This window comes from Bufo gargarizans, chromosome 4, assembly GCF_014858855.1.
Source record: "Bufo gargarizans isolate SCDJY-AF-19 chromosome 4, ASM1485885v1, whole genome shotgun sequence".
In the NCBI taxonomy this organism is placed as follows: Eukaryota; Metazoa; Chordata; class Amphibia; order Anura; family Bufonidae; genus Bufo; species Bufo gargarizans.
The window spans coordinates 209,769,162-209,788,899 of NC_058083.1; the positions used below are offsets into that span (position 1 = coordinate 209,769,162).

General features: G+C 47.9%; 1 protein-coding gene across 1 annotated transcript in view; it reads right to left on the reverse strand.

The window, feature by feature from the left end:
- Nucleotides 1–19,738, reverse strand: part of LOC122934993 (probable cation-transporting ATPase 13A5) — a 249,603-nt gene that overhangs the window by 62,561 nt on the left and 167,304 nt on the right. The window lies entirely within an intron of this gene.

The window sequence follows — 19,738 nt, forward strand, 5'->3', positions numbered from 1 at the left end:
CAGAACATGTACAACTTACAGAGGGTATCATTGTAAATCAAACACTAGAGTTGAGTGGACACCTGGATGTTCAGGTTTGGCAGGTTCGGCCGAACTTGAAAAAAAAAGTTTGGGTTCGGGACCCGAACTTGACCCGAACTTGAACCCCATTGAAGTCAATGTGGACCCGAACTTTTGGGCACTAAAATGGCTTTAAAATAGTCCTGGAAAGGGCTAGAGGGCTGCAAAAGGCATCAAAATGTGCTTAAGAGCACGACAACTGTTCTGCAAACAAATGTGGATAGGGAAATGACTTAAAATAACATAAAATACAGAAAAATTAAAAATAACAATCTGGATCTAGGAGTAGGAGGTTGAGGAGGCTGTGGATGGGTGCATGTGGTGGTGTAGGTTGACATGGCGGTGTAGGTGGAAGCGGCGGTGAAGGAGGAATAGGTAGCCAACACTGATTTGTGTTATTTTTTTATTTTTAAATTGGGGTATCCCCCAAAATATTGGGACATATAACAAAATATAACTAAGAATAAGTGCACTTAAGTACAAGAATGGATGGTTGAGGTTTGTATAAATGTCTATTCTGCACAAGGTACGGACAAGTCCTGTGGGATCCATGCCTGGTTCATTTTAATAAATAAAAGCTTGTCCACATTGGATGCGGCCTGTGATAATGCTCTCTGCCGTGCTAAACACACGTTCACACTATACACTGGCTGCAGGGCAGGTCAGCACCTCCAAGGCTGACAAAGCTTTTCCACATTTTGGCCATGCTAACCCTGCCTTCTCAGGTGCTGGTGGTGCCCCAGCTGTGTTGGCGACCTCTTCCTCCTCCTCTGCCTTTGCCTTGTGCTTACACTGTGCCCCCGCTGTCAGGTGGGAATGCTATAATCAGCGTGCGCTTGTAGTCGCACATCTTCCGATCAGAAACAGATGTTTTCACTAAATTTAGTTCCCTGTCAGCAATGCAGAGCAGGGGTTCATGCACGGCAAAAGGGGGTTCATGTGACCCAGCAATACAACAGAGGATTTTGAGAGATTTAGGCCCCAGTCACCCAGGCACAGCAGGGGTTCATTTACGGCAAAAGGTGGTTTATTTCACCCAGCAATACAACAGAGGATTTTAAGAGACTTAGGCCCCAGTCACCCAGGCACAGCAGGGGTTCATTCACGGTAAAAGGGGGTTCTTGTCACCCAGCAATAGTACAGAGGATTTTCAGAGATTTAGTCCCCAGTCACCCAGGCACAGCAGGGGTTCATTCACGGCAAAAGGGGGTTTATGTCACCCAGCAATACAACAGAGGATTTTAAGAGATTTAGGCCCCTGTCACCCAGGCAAAGCAGGGGTTTATTCAAGGCAAAAGGGGGTTCATGTCACCCAGCAATACAACAGAGGATTTTGTGAGATTTAGGCCCCAGTCACCCAGGCACAGCAGGGGTTCATTCACGGCAAAAGGGGGTTCATGTCACCCAGCAATAGAACAGAGGATTTTGAGAGATTTAGGCCCCTGTCAGCAATGCAGAACAGGGGTTCATTCACGGCAAAAGGGGGTTCATGTCACCCAGCAATACAACAGAGGATTTTGAGAGATTTAGGCCCCAGTCACCCAGGCACAGCAGGGGTTCATTCACGGCAAAGGGGGGATCATGTCACCCAGCAATAGAACAGAGGATTTTGAGAGATTTAGGCCCCAGTCACCCAGGCACAGCAGGGGTTCATTTACGGCAAAAGGTGGTTTATTTCACCCAGCAATACAACAGAGGATTTTAAGAGACTTAGGCCCCAGTCACCCAGGCACAGCAGGGGTTCATTCACGGTAAAAGGGGGTTCTTGTCACCCAGCAATACAACAGAGGATTTTCAGAGATTTAGGCCCCAGTCACCCAGGCACAGCAGGGGTTCATTCACGGCAAAAGGGGGTTTATGTCACCCAGCAATACAACAGAGGATTTTAAGAGATTTAGGCCCCAGTCACCCAGGCAAAGCAGGGGTTTATTCAAGGCAAAAGGGGGTTCATGTCACCCAGCAATACAACAGAGGATTTTGTGAGATTTAGGCCCCAGTCACCCAGGCACAGCAGGGGTTCATTCACGGCAAAAGGGGGTTCATGTCACCCAGCAATAGAACAGAGGATTTTGAGAGATTTAGGCCCCTGTCAGCAATGCGGAACAGGGGTTCATTCACGGCAAAAGGGGGTTCATGTCACCCAGCAATACAACAGAGGATTTTGAGAGATTTAGGCCCCAGTCACCCAGGCACAGCAGGGGTTCATTCACGGCAAAGGGGGGATCATGTCACCCAGCAATAGAACAGAGGATTTTAAGAGATTTAGGCCCCTGTCAGCAATGCAGAGCAGGGGTTCATTCACGGCAAAAGGGGGTTCATGTCACCCAGCAATACAACAGAGGATGTTGAGAAATTTAGGCCCCTGTCAGCAATGCAGAGCAGGGGTTCATTCACGGCAAAAGGGGGTTCATGTCACCCAGCAATACAACAGAGGATTTTGAGAGATTTAGGCCCCAGTCACCCAGGCATAGTAGGGGTTCATTCATGGCAAAGGAGAGATCATGTCACCCAGCAATAGAACAGAGGATTTTAAGAGATTTAGGCCCCTGTCAGCAATGCAGAGCAGGGGTTCATTCATGGCAAAGAGGGGTTCATGTCACCCAGCAATACAACAGAGGATTTTGAGAGATTTAGGCCCCTGTCAGCAATGCAGAGCAGGGGTTCATTGACGGCAAAAGGGGGTTCATGTCACCCAGCAATACAACAGAGGATTTTGAGAGATTTAGGCCCCAGTCACCCAGGCATAGCAGGGGTTCATTAATGGCAAAAGGGGGTTCATGTCACCCAGCAATACAACAGAGGATTTTGAGAGATTTAGGCCCCAGTCACCCAGGCACAGCAGGGGTTCATTCACGGTAAAAGGGGGATCATGTCACCCAGCAATAGAACATAGGATTTTGTGAGATTTAGGCCCCAGTCACCCAGGCTCAGCAGGGGTTCATTCACGGCAAAAGGGGGTTCATGTCACCCAGCAATAGAACAGAGGATTTTGAGAGATTTAGGCCCCTGTCACCCAGGCACAGCAGGGGTTCATTCAAGGCAAAAGGGGGTTCATGTCACCCAGCAATACAACAGAGGATTTTGAGAGATTTAGGCCCCAGTCACTTAGGCACAGCAGGGGTTCATTCACGGCAAAAGGGTGCTCATGTCACCCAGCAATGCAAAGGAGGATTTTGTGAGATTTAGGCACCAGTCACCCAGGCACAGCAGGGGTTCATTCGCAGCAAAAGGGGGTTCATGTCACCCAGCAATACAACAGAGGATTTTGAGAGATTTAGGCCCCAGTCACCCAGGCATAGCAGGGGTTCATTCATGGCAAAAGGGGGTTCATGTCACCCAGCAATACAACAGAGGATTTTGAGAGATTTAGGCCCCAGTCACCCAGGCACAGCAGGGGTTCATTCACGGCAAAAGGGGGTTCATGTCACCCAGCAATAGAACAGAGGATTTTGAGAGATTTAGGCTCCAGTCACCCAGGCACAGCAGGGGTTCATTCATGGCAAAAGGGGGTTCATGTCACCCAGCAATACAACAGAGGATTTTGTGAGATTTAGGCCCCAGTCACCCAGGCACAGCAGGGTTTCATTCACGGCCAGGGGCGGACTGAGAAGCCCCAGGGCCCCCGGGCAAAATAAATCAAGGGCCCCCTTACAGGCCCCACCCATGTTCTGCTGCAAGCCCCACCCTTGTCCCGCCTCCATGCCCCGCCTCCAGCCACACCCTACACAATCTTTAACCACTTCAACCCCGCTAGCTGAAACCCCCTTAATGACCAGGCCACTTTTTACACTTCTGCACTACACTACTTTCACCGTTTATTGCTCGGTCATGCAACTTACCACCCAAATGATTTTTACCTCCTTTTCTTCTCACTAATAGAGCTTTCATTTGCTGCTGACATTTTTTATTTTTTTGTTATTAATCGAAATTTAACGATTTTTTTTGCAAAAAAATGAAATTTTTCACTTTTAGCTGTAAAATTTTGCAAAAAAAACTACATCTATATATACATTTTTCACAAAATTTATTGTTCTACATGTCTTTGATAAAAAAAAATGTTTGGGCAAAAAAAAAAATGGTTTGGGTAAAAGTTATAGCGTTTACAAACTATGGTACAAAAATGTGAATTTCCGCTCTTTGAAGCAGCTCTGACTTTCTGAGCACCTGTCATGTTTCCTGAAGTTCTACAATGCCCAGACAGTAGAAAACCCCCACAAATGACCCCATTTTGGAAAGTAGACACCCTAAGGTATTCGCTGATGGGCATAGTGAGTTCATAGAACTTTTTATTTTTTGTCACAAGTAGAGTTGAGCGAACACCTGGATGTTCGGGTTCGAGAAGTTCGGCCGAACATCCCGGAAATGTTCGGGTTCGGGATCCGAACCCGATCCGAACTTCGTCCCGAACCCGAACCCCATTGAAGTCAATGGGGACCCGAACTTTTCGGCACTAAAAAGGCTGTAAAACAGCCCAGGAAAGAGCTAGAGGGCTGCAAAAGGCAGCAACATGTAGGTAAATCCCCTGCAAACAAATGTAGATAGGGAAATGAATTAAAATAAAAATTAAATAAATAAAAATTAACCAAAATCAATTGGAGAGAGGTTCCATAGCAGAGAATCTGGCTTCCCGTCACCCACCACTGGAACAGTCCATTCTCAGATATTTAGGCCCCGGCACCCAGGCAGAGGAGAGAGGTCCCGTAACAGAGAATCTGTCTTCATGTCAGCAGAGAATTAGTCTGCATGTCATAGCAGAGAATGAGGCTTCACGTCAGCCACCACTGCAACAGTCCATTGGCATATATTTAGGCCCAGCACCCAGGCAGAGGAGGGAGGTCCCGTAACAGAGAATCTGTCTTCATGACAGCAGAGAATCAGTCTGCATGTCATAGCAGAGAATGAGGCTTCACGTCACCCACCACTGCAACAGTCCATTGGCATATATTTAGGCCTAGCACACAGGCAGAGCAGAGAGGTCCCGTAACAGACGATCTGGCTTCATGTCAGCAGAGAATCAGTCTGCATGTCATAGCAGAGAATGAGGCTTCACGTCAGCCACCACTGCAACAGTCCATTGGCATATATTTAGGCCCAGCACCCAGGCAGAGGAGGGAGGTCCCGTAACAGAGAATCTGTCTTCATGTCAGCAGAGAATTAGTCTGCATGTCATAGCAGAGAATGAGGCTTCACGTCAGCCACCACTGCAACAGTCCATTGGCATATATTTAGGCCCAGCACACACACAGGCAGAGGAGAGAGGTCCCGTAACAGAGAATCTGTCTTCATGTCAGCAGAGAATTAGTCTGCATGTCATAGCAGAGAATCAGGCTTCACGTCACCCACCACTGCAACAGTCCATTGGCATATATTCAGGCCCAGCACCCAGGCAGAGGAGGGAGGTCCCGTAACAGAGAATCTGGCTTCATGTCAGCAGAGAATCAGTCTTCATATCATAGCAGAGAATCAGGCTTCACGTCACCCACCACTGTAAGAGTCAATTTTCATAAATTTAGGCCCAGAACCCAGGCAGAGGAGAAAGGTCCCGTAACAGACAATCTGGCTTCATGTCAGCAGAGAATCAGTCTTCATATCATAGCAGAGAATCAGGCTTCACGTCACCCACCACTGCAACAGTCCATTGGCATATATTTAGGCCCAGCACCCAGGCAGAGGAGGGAGGTCCCGTAACAGAGAATCTGTCTTCATGTCAGCAGAGAATTAGTCTGCATGTCATAGCAGAGAATGAGGCTTCACGTCAGCCACCACTGCAACAGTCCATTGGCATATATTTAGGCCCAGCACACACACAGGCAGAGGAGAGAGGTCCCGTAACAGAGAATCTGGCTTCATGTCAGCAGAGAATCAGTCTGCATGTCATAGCAGAGAATCAGGCTTCACGTCACCCACCACTGCAACAGTCCATTGGCATATATTTAGGCCTAGCACACAGGCAGAGCAGAGAGGTCCCGTAACAGACGATCTGGCTTCATGTCAGCAGAGAATCAGTCTGCATGTCATAGCAGAGAATGAGGCTTCACGTCAGCCACCACTGCAACAGTCCATTGGCATATATTTAGGCCCAGCACCCAGGCAGAGGAGGGAGGTCCCGTAACAGAGAATCTGTCTTCATGTCAGCAGAGAATTAGTCTGCATGTCATAGCAGAGAATCAGGCTTCACGTCACCCACCACTGCAACAGTCCATTGGCATATATTCAGGCCCAGCACCCAGGCAGAGGAGGGAGGTCCCGTAACAGAGAATCTGTCTTCATGTCAGCAGAGAATTAGTCTGCATGTCATAGCAGAGAATCAGGCTTCACGTCAGCCACCACTGCAACAGTCCATTGGCATATATTTAGGCCCAGCACACACACAGGCAGAGGAGAGAGGTCCCGTAACAGAGAATCTGTCTTCATGTCAGCAGAGAATTAGTCTGCATGTCATAGCAGAGAATGAGGCTTCACGTCAGCCACCACTGCAACAGTCCATTGGCATATATTTAGGCCCAGCACACACACAGGCAGAGGAGAGAGGTCCCGTAACAGAGAATCTGTCTTCATGTCAGCAGAGAATTAGTCTGCATGTCATAGCAGAGAATCAGGCTTCACGTCACCCACCACTGCAACAGTCCATTGGCATATATTCAGGCCCAGCACCCAGGCAGAGGAGGGAGGTCCCGTAACAGAGAATCTGGCTTCATGTCAGCAGAGAATCAGTCTTCATATCATAGCAGAGAATCAGGCTTCACGTCACCCACCACTGTAAGAGTCAATTTTCATAAATTTAGGCCCAGAACCCAGGCAGAGGAGAAAGGTCCCGTAACAGACAATCTGGCTTCATGTCAGCAGAGAATCAGTCTTCATATCATAGCAGAGAATCAGGCTTCACGTCACCCACCACTGCAACAGTCCATTGGCATATATTTAGGCCTAGCACACAGGCAGAGCAGAGAGGTCCCGTAACAGACAATCTGGCTTCATGACAGCAGAGAATCAGTCTGCATGTCATAGCAGAGAATCAGGCTTCACGTCAGCCACCACTGCAACAGTCCATTGGCATAAATTTAGGCCCAGCACCCAGGCAGAGGAGAGAGGTCCCGTAACAGACAATCTGGCTTCATGTCAGCAGAGAATTAGTCTGCATGTCATAGCAGAGAATCAGGCTTCATGTCAGCCACCACTGCAACAGTCCATTGGCATATATTTAGGCCTAGCACACAGGCAGAGGAGAGGTTCATTCAACTTTGGGTAGCATCGCAATATAATGGTAAAATGAAAATAAAAATAGGATTGAATGAGGAAGTGCCCTGGAGTCCAATAATATATGGTTATGGGGAGGTAGTTAATGTCTAATCTGGACAAGGGACGGACAGGTCCTGTGGGATCCATGCCTGGTTCATTTTTATGAACGTCAGCTTGTCCACATTGGCTGTAGACAGGCGGCTGCGTTTGTCTGTAATGACGCCCCCTGCCGTGCTGAATACACGTTCAGACAAAACGCTGGCTGCCGGGCAGGCCAGCACCTCCAAGGCATAAAAGGCTAGCTCTGGCCACGTGGACAATTTAGAGACCCAGAAGTTGAATGGGGCCGAACCATCAGTCAGTACGTGGAGGGGTGTGCACACGTACTGTTCCACCATGTTAGTGAAATGTTGCCTCCTGCTAACACGTTGCGTATCAGGTGGTGGTGCAGTTAGCTGTAGCGTGTTGACAAAAGTTTTCCACATCTCTGCCATGCTAACCCTGCCCTCAGAGGAGCTGGCCGTGACACAGCTGCCTTGGCGACCTCTTGCTCCTCCTCTGCCTTGGCCTTGGGCTTCCACTTGTTCCCCTGTGACATTTGGGAATGCTCTCAGTAGCGCGTCTACCAACGTGCGCTTGTACTCGCGCATCTTCCTATCACGCTCCAGTGCAGGAAGTAAGGTGGGCACATTGTCTTTGTAGCGTGGATCCAGCAGGGTGGCAACCCAGTAGTCCGCACAGGTTAAAATGTGGGCAACTCTGCTGTCGTTGCGCAGGCACTGCAGCATGTAGTCGCTCATGTGTGCCAGGCTGCCCAGGGGTAAGGACAAGCTGTCCTCTGTGGGAGGCGTATCGTCATCGTCCTGCCTTTCCCCCCAGCCACGCACCAGTGATGGACCCGAGCTGCGTTGGGTGCCACCCCGCTGTGACCATGCTTCATCCTCATCCTCCTCCACCTCCTCCTCATCCTCGTCCTCCTCGTCCTCCAGTAGTGGGCCCTGGCTGGCCACATTTGTACCTGGCCTCTGCTGTTGCCAAAAACCTCCCTCTGAGTCACTTCGAAGAGACTGGCCTGAAAGTGCTAAAAATGACCCCTCTTCCTCCTCCTCCTCCTCCTCCTCCTGGGCCACCTCCTCTTCCATCATCGCCCTAAGTGTTTTCTCAAGGAGACATAGAAGTGGTATTGTAACGCTGATAACGGTGTCATCGCCACTGGCCATGTTGGTGGAGTACTCGAAACAGCGCAACAGGGCACACAGGTCTCGCATGGAGGCCCAGTCATTGGTGGTGAAGTGGTGCTGTTCTGTAGTGCGACTGACCCGTGCGTGCTGCAGCTGAAACTCCACTATGGCCTGCTGCTGCTCGCACAGTCTGTCCAGCATGTGCAAGGTGGAGTTCCACCTGGTGGGCACGTCGCATATGAGGCGGTGAGCGGGAAGGCCGAAGTTACGCTGTAGCGCAGACAGGCGAGCAGCAGCAGGATGTGAACGCCGGAAGCGCGAACAGACGGCCCGCACTTTATGCAGCAGCTCTGACATGTCGGGGTAGTTGTGAATGAACTTCTGCACCACCAAATTCAGCACATGCGCCAAGCAAGGGATGTGCGTCAAATTGGCTAGTCCCAGAGCTGCAACGAGATTTCGCCCATTATCACACACCACCAGGCCGGGCTTGAGGCTCACCGGCAGCAACCACTCGTCGGTCTGTTGTTCTATACCCCGCCACAACTCCTGTGCGGTGTGGGGCCTGTCCCCCAAACATATGAGTTTCAGAATGGCCTGCTGACGTTTACCCCGGGCTGTGCTGAAGTTGGTGGTGAAGGTGTGTGGCTGACTGGATGAGCAGGTGGAAGAAGAGGAGGAGGAAGCCGAGAAGGAGGAGGTGGCAACAGGAGGCAAAGAATGTTGCCCTGCGATCCTTGGCGGCGGAAGGACGTGCGCCAAACAGCTCTCCGCCTGGGGCCCAGCTGCCACTACATTTACCCAGTGTGCAGTTAGGGAGATATAGCGTCCCTGGCCGTGCTTACTGGTCCACGTATCTGTGGTTAGGTGGACCTTGCTACAGATGGCGTTGCGCAGTGCACACTTGATTTTATCGGATACTTGGTTGTGCAGGGAAGGCACGGCTCTCTTGGAGAAGTAGTGCCGGCTGGGAACAACATACTGTGGGACAGCAAGCGACATGAGCTGTTTGAAGCTGTCTGTGTCCACCAGCCTAAATGACAGCATTTCATAGGCCAGTAGTTTAGAAATGCTGGCATTCAGGGCCAGGGATCGAGGGTGGCTAGGTGGGAATTTACGCTTTCTATCAAATGTTTGTGAGATGGAGAGCTGAACGCTGGCGTGTGACATGGTTGAGACGCTTGGTGACGGAGGTGGTGGTGGTGGTGGTGGTGGTACATCCCCTGTTTGCTGGGCGGCAGGTGCCAACGTTCCTCCAGAGGCGGAGGAAGAGGCTGAGGCGGCAGCAGCAGAATAGGCCGAGGCGGCAGCAGCAGAAGAGGTAGCAGGGGGAGCCTGAGTGACTTCCTTGGTTTTAAGGTGTTTACTCCACTGCAGTTCATGCTTTGCATGCAGGTGCCTGGTCATGCAGGTTGTGCTCAGGTTCAGAACGTTAATGCCTCGCTTCAGGCTCTGATGGCACAGCGTGCAAACCACTCGGGTCTTGTCGTCAGCACATTGTTTGAAGAAGTGCCATGCCAGGGAACTCCTTGAAGCTGCCTTTGGGGTGCTCGGTCCCAGATGGCGGCGGTCAGTAGCAGGCGGAGTCTCTTGGCGGCGGGTGTTCTGCTTTTGCCCACTGCTCCCTCTTTTGCTACGCTGTTGGCTCGGTCTCACCACTGCCTCTTCCTCCGAACTGTGAAAGTCAGTGGCACGACCTTCATTCCATGTGGGGTCTAGGACCTCATCGTCCCCTGCATCGTCTTCCACCCAGTCTTGATCCCTGACCTCCTGTTCAGTCTGCACACTGCAGAAAGACGCAGCAGTTGGCACCTGTGTTTCGTCATCATCAGAGACATGCTGAGGTGGTATTCCCATGTCCTCATCATCAGGAAACATAAGTGGTTGTGCGTCAGTGCATTCTATGTCTTTCACCGCTGGGGAAGGGCTAGGTGGATGCCCTTGGGAAACCCTGCCAGCGGAGTCTTCAAACAGCATAAGAGACTGCTGCATAACTTGAGGCTGAGACAGTTTCCCTGGTATGCATGGGGGTGATGTGACAGACTGATGGGGTTGGTTTTTAGGCGCCATCTGTGCGCTTTCTGCAGAAGACTGGGTGGGAGATAATGTGAACGTGCTGGATCCACTGTTGGCCACCCAATTGACTAATGCCTGTACCTGCTCAGGCCTTACCATCCTTAGAACGGCATTGGGCCCCACCATATATCGCTGTAAATTCTGGCGGCTACTGGGACCTGAGGTAGTTGGTACACTAGGACGTGTGGATGTGGCAGAACGGCCACGTCCTCTCCCAGCACCAGAGGGTCCACTAACACCACCACGACCATGTCCACGTCCGCGTCCCTTACTAGATGTTTTTCTCATTGTTATGGTTCACCACAACAACAAATATATTATTTGGCCCAATGTATTGTATTCAAATTCAGCGGGATATAAATTTGAGGCCTAGTATTTAGGCGCTGGGTGACCGGTATGGATTTAGTGACAGAATTAGACTTGGAAATGCACAGAAGCGTGTGTGTGAAGTTATTCTGAATGACCCTATGTGCACCTTGAATATTATATACCCTTTTAGGGATAGATTTCAAATAGCTCTGATATAGCAGAAACCACTAAATTATGAAATTGCTAAATTGGGAATTGTACTTCAACCCAGAACAAAAAATGTGCTTTGACGGACACTAAATAACTTTCCCAGCTACAACAGGACAGCGGTAACGAGAGATTTAGCGGGATATAAATTTGAGGCCTAGTATTTAGGCGCTTGGTGACCGGTATGGATTTAGTGACAGAATTAGACTTGGAAATGCACAGAAGCGTGTGTGTGAAGTTATTCTGAATGACCCTATGTGCACCTTGAATATTATATACCCTTTTTGGGATAGATTTCAAATAGCTCTGATATAGCAGGAACCACTAAATTATGAAATTGCTAAATTGGGAATTGTACTTCAACCCAGAACAAAAAATGTGCTTTGACGGGCACTAAATAACTTTCCCAGCTACAACAGGACAGCGGTAACGAGAGATTTAGCGGGATATAAATTTGAGGCCTAGTATTTAGGCGCTGGGTGACCGGTATGGGTTTAGTGACAGAATTAGACTTGGAAATACACAGTAGCGGGTGTGTGTGAAGTTATTCTGAATGACCCAATGTGCACCTTCAATATTATATACCCTTTTAGGGATAGATTTCAAATAGCTCTGATATAGCAGAAACCACTAAATTATGAAATTGCTAAATTGGGAATTGTACTTCAACCCAGAACAAAAAAGGTGCTTTGACGGACACTAAATAACTTTCCCAGCTACAACAGGACAGCGGTAACGAGAGATTTAGCGGGATAGAAATTTGAGGCCTAGTATTTAGGCGCTGGGTGACAGGTATGAGTTTAGTGACAGAATTAGACTTGGAAATACACAGTAGCGGGTGTGTGTGAAGTTATTCTGAATGTCCCTATGTGCACCTTCAATATGATCTACCCTTTTAGGGATAGATTTCAAATAGCTCTGATATAGCAGAAACCACTAAATTATGAAATTGCTAAATTGGGAATTGTACTTCAACCCAGAACAAAAAAGGTGCTTTGACGGACACTAAATAACTTTCCCAGCTACAACAGGACAGCGGTAACGAGAGATTTAGCGGGATATAAATTTGAGGCCTAGTATTTAGGCGCTGGGTGACAGGTATGAGTTTAGTGACAGAATTAGACTTGGAAATACACAGTAGCGGGTGTGTGTGAAGTTATTCTGAATGTCCCTATGTGCACCTTCAATATGATCTACCCTTTTAGGGATAGATTTCAAATAGCTCTGATATAGCAGAAACCACTAAATTATGAAATTGCTAAATTGGGAATTGTATTTCAACCCAGAACAAAAAATGTGCTTTGACGGACACTAAATATCTTGCCCAGCAACAACAGTACAGCGGTAACGAGAGATTTAGCGGGATATAAATTTGAGGCCTAGTATTTAGGCGCTGGGTGACAGGTATGGGTTTAGTGACAGAATTAGACTTGGAAATACACAGTAGCGGGTGTGTGTGAAGTTATTCTGAATGACCCAATGTGCACCTTGAATATTATATACCCTTTTAGGGATAGATTTCAAATAGCTCTGATATAGCAGAAACCACTAAATTATGAAATTGCTAAATTGGGAATTGTACTTCAACCCAGAACAAAAAATGTGCTTTGACGGACACTAAATAACTTTCCCAGCTACAACAGGACAGCGGTAACGAGAGATTTAGCGGGATATAAATTTGAGGCCTAGTATTTAGGCGCTGGGTGACCGGTATGGATTTAGTGACAGAATTAGACTTGGAAATGCACAGAAGCGTGTGTGTGAAGTTATTCTGAATGACCCTATGTGCACCTTGAATATTATATACCCTTTTAGGGATAGATTTCAAATAGCTCTGATATAGCAGAAACCACTAAATTATGAAATTGCTAAATTGGGAATTGTATTTCAACCCAGAACAAGAAATGTGCTTTGACGGACACTAAATAACTTTCCCAGCCACAACAGGACAGCGGTAACGAGAGATTTAGCGGGATATAAATTTGAGGCCTAGTATTTAGGCGCTGGGTGACAGGTATGGGTTTAGTGCCAGAATTAGACTTGGAAATACACAGTAGCGGGTGTGTGTGAAGTTATTCTGAATGACCCAATGTGCACCTTGAATATTATATACCCTTTTAGGGATAGATTTCAAATAGCTCTGATATAGCAGAAACCACTAAATTATGAAATTGCTAAATTGGGAATTGTATTTCAACCCAGAACAAGAAATGTGCTTGAACGGACACTAAATAACTCGCCCAGCTACAGCACTAGGGACAGATTTAGCTGGATATAAATTTGAGGCCTAGTATTTAGGCGCTGCGTGACAGGTATGGGTTTAGTGACAGAATTAGACTTGGAAATACACAGTAGCGGGTGTGTGTGAAGTTATTCTGAATGACCCAATGTGCACCTTGAATATTATATACCCTTTTAGGGATAGATTTCAAATAGCTCTGATATAGCAGAAACCACTAAATTATGAAATTGCTAAATTGGGAATTGTATTTCAACCCAGAACAAGAAATGTGCTTGAACGGACACTAAATAACTCGCCCAGCTACAGCACTAGGGACAGATTTAGCTGGATATAAATTTGAGGCCTAGTATTTAGGCGCTGGGTGACCGGTATGGATTTAGTGACAGAATTAGACTGGGATATGGCCAAAAAATAAACAGACTATTGCTGGTTAAATGCACTTGGTGTGACAGCTTCACCCTGATGTAGGCTTTAGCCAAAAAACAACCACACCATTGAGGGTTAAATGCACTTGGTGACAGGCGCAGCTTGCCCCTGATTTAGTATATGGCCAAAAAATGAACAGACTATTGCTGGTTAAATGCACTTGGTGTGACAGCTTCACCCTGATGTAGGCTTTAGCCAAAAAACAACCACACCATTGAGGGTTAAATGCACTTGGTGACAGGCGCAGCTTGCCCCTGATTTAGTATATGGCCAAAAAATGAACAGACTATTGCTGGTTAAATGCACTTGGTGTGACAGCTTCACCCTGATGTAGGCTTTAGCCAAAAAACAACCACACCATTGAGGGTTAAATGCACTTGGTGACAGGCGCAGCTTGCCCCTGATTTAGTATATGGCCAAAAAATGAACAGACTATTGCTGGTTAAATGCACTTGGTGTGACAGCTTCACCCTGATGTAGGCTTTAGCCAAAAAACAACCACACCATTGAGGGTTAAATGCACTTGGTGACAGGCGCAGCTTGCCCCTGATTTTGTATATGGCCAAAAAATGAACAGACTATTGCTGGTTAAATGCACTTGGTGTGACAGCTTCACCCTGATGTAGGCTTTAGCCAAAAAACAACCACACCATTGAGGGTTAAATGCACTTGGTCGCAGCTTGTGCTGGCGCACCACAAGACACAAAATGGCCGCCGATCACCCCAGAAAAATGTGACTGACAAACGGTCTGTGCAGCCTAAAAACAGTGAGCAATTGAGGATCAGCAGCTCAATGATCCACAGCTGCAGATCGATCAGTTAATCAAGTCCTTTGGAGGAGTTCATCTGCCTAATCTCGCCCTACTGTCGCAGCCGCAACCTCTCCCTACGCTAATCAGAGCAGAGTGACGGGCGGCGCTATGTGACTCCAGCTTAAATAGAGGCTGGGTCACATGGTGCTCTGGCCAATCACAGCCATGCCAATAGTAGGCATGGCTGTGATGGCCTCTTGGGGCAAGTAGTATGACGCTTGTTGATTGGCTGCTTTGCAGCCTTTCAAAAAGCGCCAAGAAAGCGTCACAAAAGCGCGAAGAAAGCGACGAACACCGAACCCGAACCCGGACTTTTACGAAAATGTCCGGGTTCGGGTCCGTGTCACGGACACCCCAAAATTCGGTACGAACCCGAACTATACAGTTCGAGTTCGCTCATCCCTAGTCACAAGTTAGCGGAAAATTATGATTTTTTTTTCTTACAAAGTCTCATATTCCACTAACTTGTGACAAAAAATAAAAACTTCCATGAACTCACTATGCCCATCACAAAATACCTTGGGGTGTCTTCTTTCCAAAATGGGGTCACTTGTGGGGTAGTTATACTGCGTTGGCATTTTAGGGGCCCATATGCGTGAGAAGTAGTTTGCAATCAAAATGTGTAAAAAATGACCGGTGAAATCCTGAAAGGTGCACTTTGGAATGTGGGTCCCTTTGCCCACCTAGGCTGCAAAAAAGTGTCACACATCTGGTATCGCCGTACTCAGGAAAAGTTGGGCAATGTGTTTTGGGGTGTCATTTTACATATACCCATGCTGGGTGAGAGAAATATCTTGGCAAAAGACAACTTTTCCCATTTTTTTATACAAAGTTGGGATTTGACCAAGATATTTATCTCACCCAGCATGGGTATATGTAAAATGACACCCCAAAACACATTCCCCAACTTCTCCTGAGTACGGCGATTCCACATGTGTGACACTTTTTTGCAGCCTAGATGCGCAAAGGTGCCAAAATTCCTTTTAGGAGGGCATTTTTAAACATTTGGATCCCAGACTTCTTCTCACGCTTTAGGGCCCCTAAAAATCCAGGGTAGTATAAATACCCCACATGTGACCCCACTTTGGAAAGAAGACACCCCAAGATATTCAATGAGGGGCCTGGCGAGTTCATAGAATTTTATTTTTTTTGCATAAGTTAGCGGAAATTGCTTTTATTTTATTTTTTTCTCACAAAGTCTCATTTTCCGCTAACTTGGGACAAAAATTTAAATCTTTCATGGACTCAATATGCCCCTCAGCGAATACCTTGGGGTGTCTTCTTTCCAAAATGGGGTCAGTTGTGGGGTGTTTGTACTGCCCTGGCATTTGAGGGTCTCCGCAATCATTACATGTATGGCCAGCATTAGGAGTTTCTGCTATTCTTCTTATTTTGAGCATACAGGTAATGAGATTTTTTTTTTCCGTTCAGCCTCTGGGCTGAAAGAAAAAAATTAACGGCACAGATTTCTTCATTCGCATCGATCAATGTGGATGAAAAAATCTCTGCCCAAAAAAAAAAGGAGGGGAAAGGCGTCTGCCAGGACATAGGAGCTCCGCCCAACATCCATACCCACTTAGCTCGTATGCCCTGGCAAACCAGATTTCTCCAATCACATCAATCGATGTGGATGAATAAATCATTGCCGGGATTTTTTAATTTTTTCTTATATACAAAGTGTTTGCCAAAGCATAGGAACACCGCCTCCTCCTCAGCTCATATGCCTCGGCAAACATATCTTTTACTGCAGAGGAGAAATCTCGTCTTGCAGCGCCGCATACACCGACTTGTGTGTAATCTGACAGCAGCGCAATGCTTCTGTCAGAATGCACATCAGTGCTGCAGCTAGTCGATCGGTTGGTCCACCTGGAAGGTAAAAAAAAAAAAGAAAAAACCAGGCCGCAACGCAATAATTTTATTAACTTTGGAACAGAACATATAAACTTTAACTTTTTGAACTGAACATTAACCTTTTTGCTTACTGGTGATTTTTTTTTTTTTTTTTTTACCTTTATAGAACAAACCTCTCCTTCCCCATGGGACAATGTGCAAAGCGCAAATCGCCCAAAGATGTGGCGAAGTGCGTTATGCACTTTGTCCCAGGTGAAAGGAGACGTTTGCAGCAGCTCTGTGTGAATGGGCCCTAATAGCCCTGTGTGCCTGTCCTGGTGAGATGTGATCCCTATGCTAGGTGTACCTGTGTGTGGTACTTCCGGAAACACTCCCCTAAGCATGGGGCAGGGTGGTCAGGGCAGTCAGGACAGAAATAGCGGGTGTCGCGCCTTATTTCACTCCTGCTACAGACACGACATCTTTTTCGGGGTGACGGTTGGGTTGAGGTACCGGCAACGACATTGGGGAAATGTCGCTCATGTAGACGGCTAACTACACTGGTGGATGGGGCCACGGAACCTCCTGGGTACAGGAGGTTCTCGATTATCTCTTTCTGAAATTTGAGGAAGGATCGTGTTCTCCCAGCCTTACTGTAGAGAACAAAACTATTATACAGAGCCAATTGAATCAAATATACAGACACCTTCTTATACCAGCGTCTGGTTCTGCGGGAAACTAAATACGGAGACAACATCTGGTCATTGAAGTCCACCCCTCCCATGTGAAGGTTATAGTCGTGAACTGAGAGGGGCTTTTCAATGACACGGGTTGCTTGCTCAATTTGTATTGTCGTGTCTGCGTGAATGGAGGAGAGCATGTAAACGTCACGCTTGTCTCTCCATTTCACCGCGAGCAGTTCTTCGTTACACAAGTCAGCCCTCTCCCCCCTTGCAAGACGGGTGGTAATGAGCCATTGGGGGAAGCCCGCACGACTAGTTCGCGCGGTGCCACAGCAGCCAATCTGTTCTAGAAACAAATGCCTGAAGAGGGCCACACTTGTGTAGAAATTGTCCACATAAAGATGGTACCCCTTTGCCGAATAAGGGTGACACCAAGTCCCAGACTGTCTTCCCACTGCTCCCCAGGTAGTCAGGGCAACCGACCGGCTCCAGTGTCTGATCTTTTCCCTCATAGACACGAAATTTGTGGGTATAGCCTGTGGCCCTTTCACAGAGCTTATACAATTTGAACCCATACCGGGCGCGCTTGCTTGGGATGTATTGTTTGAAGCCAAGGCGCCCGGTAAAATGTATTAGGGACTCGTCTACGCAGATGTTTTGCTCTGGGGTATACAAATCTGCAAATTTCTGGTTGAAATGGTCTATGAGGGGCCGAATTTTGTGGAGCCGGTCAAAAGCTGGGTGGCCTCTGGGACGGGAGGTGGTGTTGTCGCTAAAGTGCAGGAAACGCAGGATGGCCTCAAAACGTGCCCTGGACATAGCAGCAGAGAACATGGGCATGTGATGAATTGGGTTCGTGGACCAATATGACTGCAATTCATGCTTTTTAGTTAGACCCATGTTGAGGAGAAGGCCCAGAAAAATTTTAATTTCGGAAACTTGGACTGGTTTCCACCGGAAAGGCTGGGTATAATAGCTTCCCGGGTTGGCAGTTATAAATTGTGTGGCATACCAGTTTGTTTCGGCCACGACTATGTCTAAGAGCTCCGCAGTCAAGAACAGCTCAAAAAATCCCAGGGCCGAACCGATCTGAGCTGTCTCAACCCGAACTCCAGACTGGGCGGTGAAAGGGGGAACTACAGGTGCGGCTGAAGTTGGGGACTGCCAATCAGGGTTTGCCAGCACCTCAGGGATTCTAGGGGGTCTACGGGCCCTTCTTTGCGGTGGCTGCGACGGGGTAACTAATGCACGTGCCACCGTACCAGCTTCAACTGGCCTTCTGGTGCTCGCCACTTCACCAGGTTGTACGGCAGTGCTGATACTAGGTCCAGGGAGGGCTGCGCTGCTGGTGTATGCCTCACCATGTAATCCGACAGCGCCAGCCCCACTCTGCTGCCCTTGAAGCGGATCCTGCGCAACCTGTGGTCTAGCAACACGGGGCCGGGTATGCCTGGTGCTATCAGGGACCTCAGCCTCCTCGTCCGAACTTTGGGTCAGAGTGCCACTGCTTTCTACAGGTTCATATTCTGACCCGCTGGATTTGTCAGATGAGGGTTCCCATTCCTCATCCGACTGGGTCAGAAACCTGTAGGCCTCTTCAGAAGAATACCCCCTGTTTGACATTTGGGCAACTAAATTTAGGGGTATTCCCTGAGACTACCCAAGAAAAAAAGCAAGCCTGTCTTACAAATGGGAGGCTAGCGAAGTACCGGAGGCCGCTGCGGTTGATAAAAAATATCAAAACAGATTTTTTTATCGCCGCAGCGCGTGTAAAGTGAATGTGCAGTGATCAAAAAATATATATTTTTTGTCACTGCGGTGGGGCGGGTGTGGGCGAACGCACGTGTGGGCGACTGATCAGGCCTGATCGGGCAAACACTGCGTTTTGGGTGGAGGGCGAACTAAAGTGACACTAATACTATTATAGATCTGACCGTGATCAGTTTTGATCACTTTCAGATACTATAAAAGTACAAATGCTGATTAGGGACTGCGGTGCGGTGGGCTGGGCGCTAACTGATCCCTAAACTACCTAACTAAGGGGCCTAAACTATCCTAAAACCTAACAGTCAATACCAGTGAAAAAAAAGTGACAGTTTACACTTTCACTAGTGATTGACAGGGGCGATCAAAGGGGTGATCAAAGGGTTAATTGGGGTGCAGGGGGTGATCTGGGGCTATGTGTGGTGTTTGGTGTACTCACTGTGAAGCCTGCTCCTCTGCTGGATCCAACCGACCAAAAGGACCAGCAGAGGAGCAGGTCAGCCATATAACAGATCATTGGCTGGCAAGCTGATGACGCGACCCCCCCTTGAAGAAATGCTGGCCCGCATTGCGCATGCGCGGGCCGGCTAAAGTGACACAAAAGGCACCCAGACCACTTCAGCTCATTGAAGTGGTCTGGGTGCAGTGTCCCTTTTGCAAATCGAGCTGCAATGTTCTAGAGAAACTGCATTGTTTAAGTTCCAGCAATAAGTTAGCCTCTAGTGGCTGGCAGCCACCTGAGGGCTTCCTGGATTAAAACAGACCTTTGGTCTGGTATCTGACGCTGGACGTCCTCACACCCTGCATGATGACCTCCAGGGTCAAATTTTTCCCCATAGGAAAGAATTGATTCAATGCTTTCGTATGGGGTGATCTAATCTCAGCGTCCATTAGTGAGCCTCTGTTAGA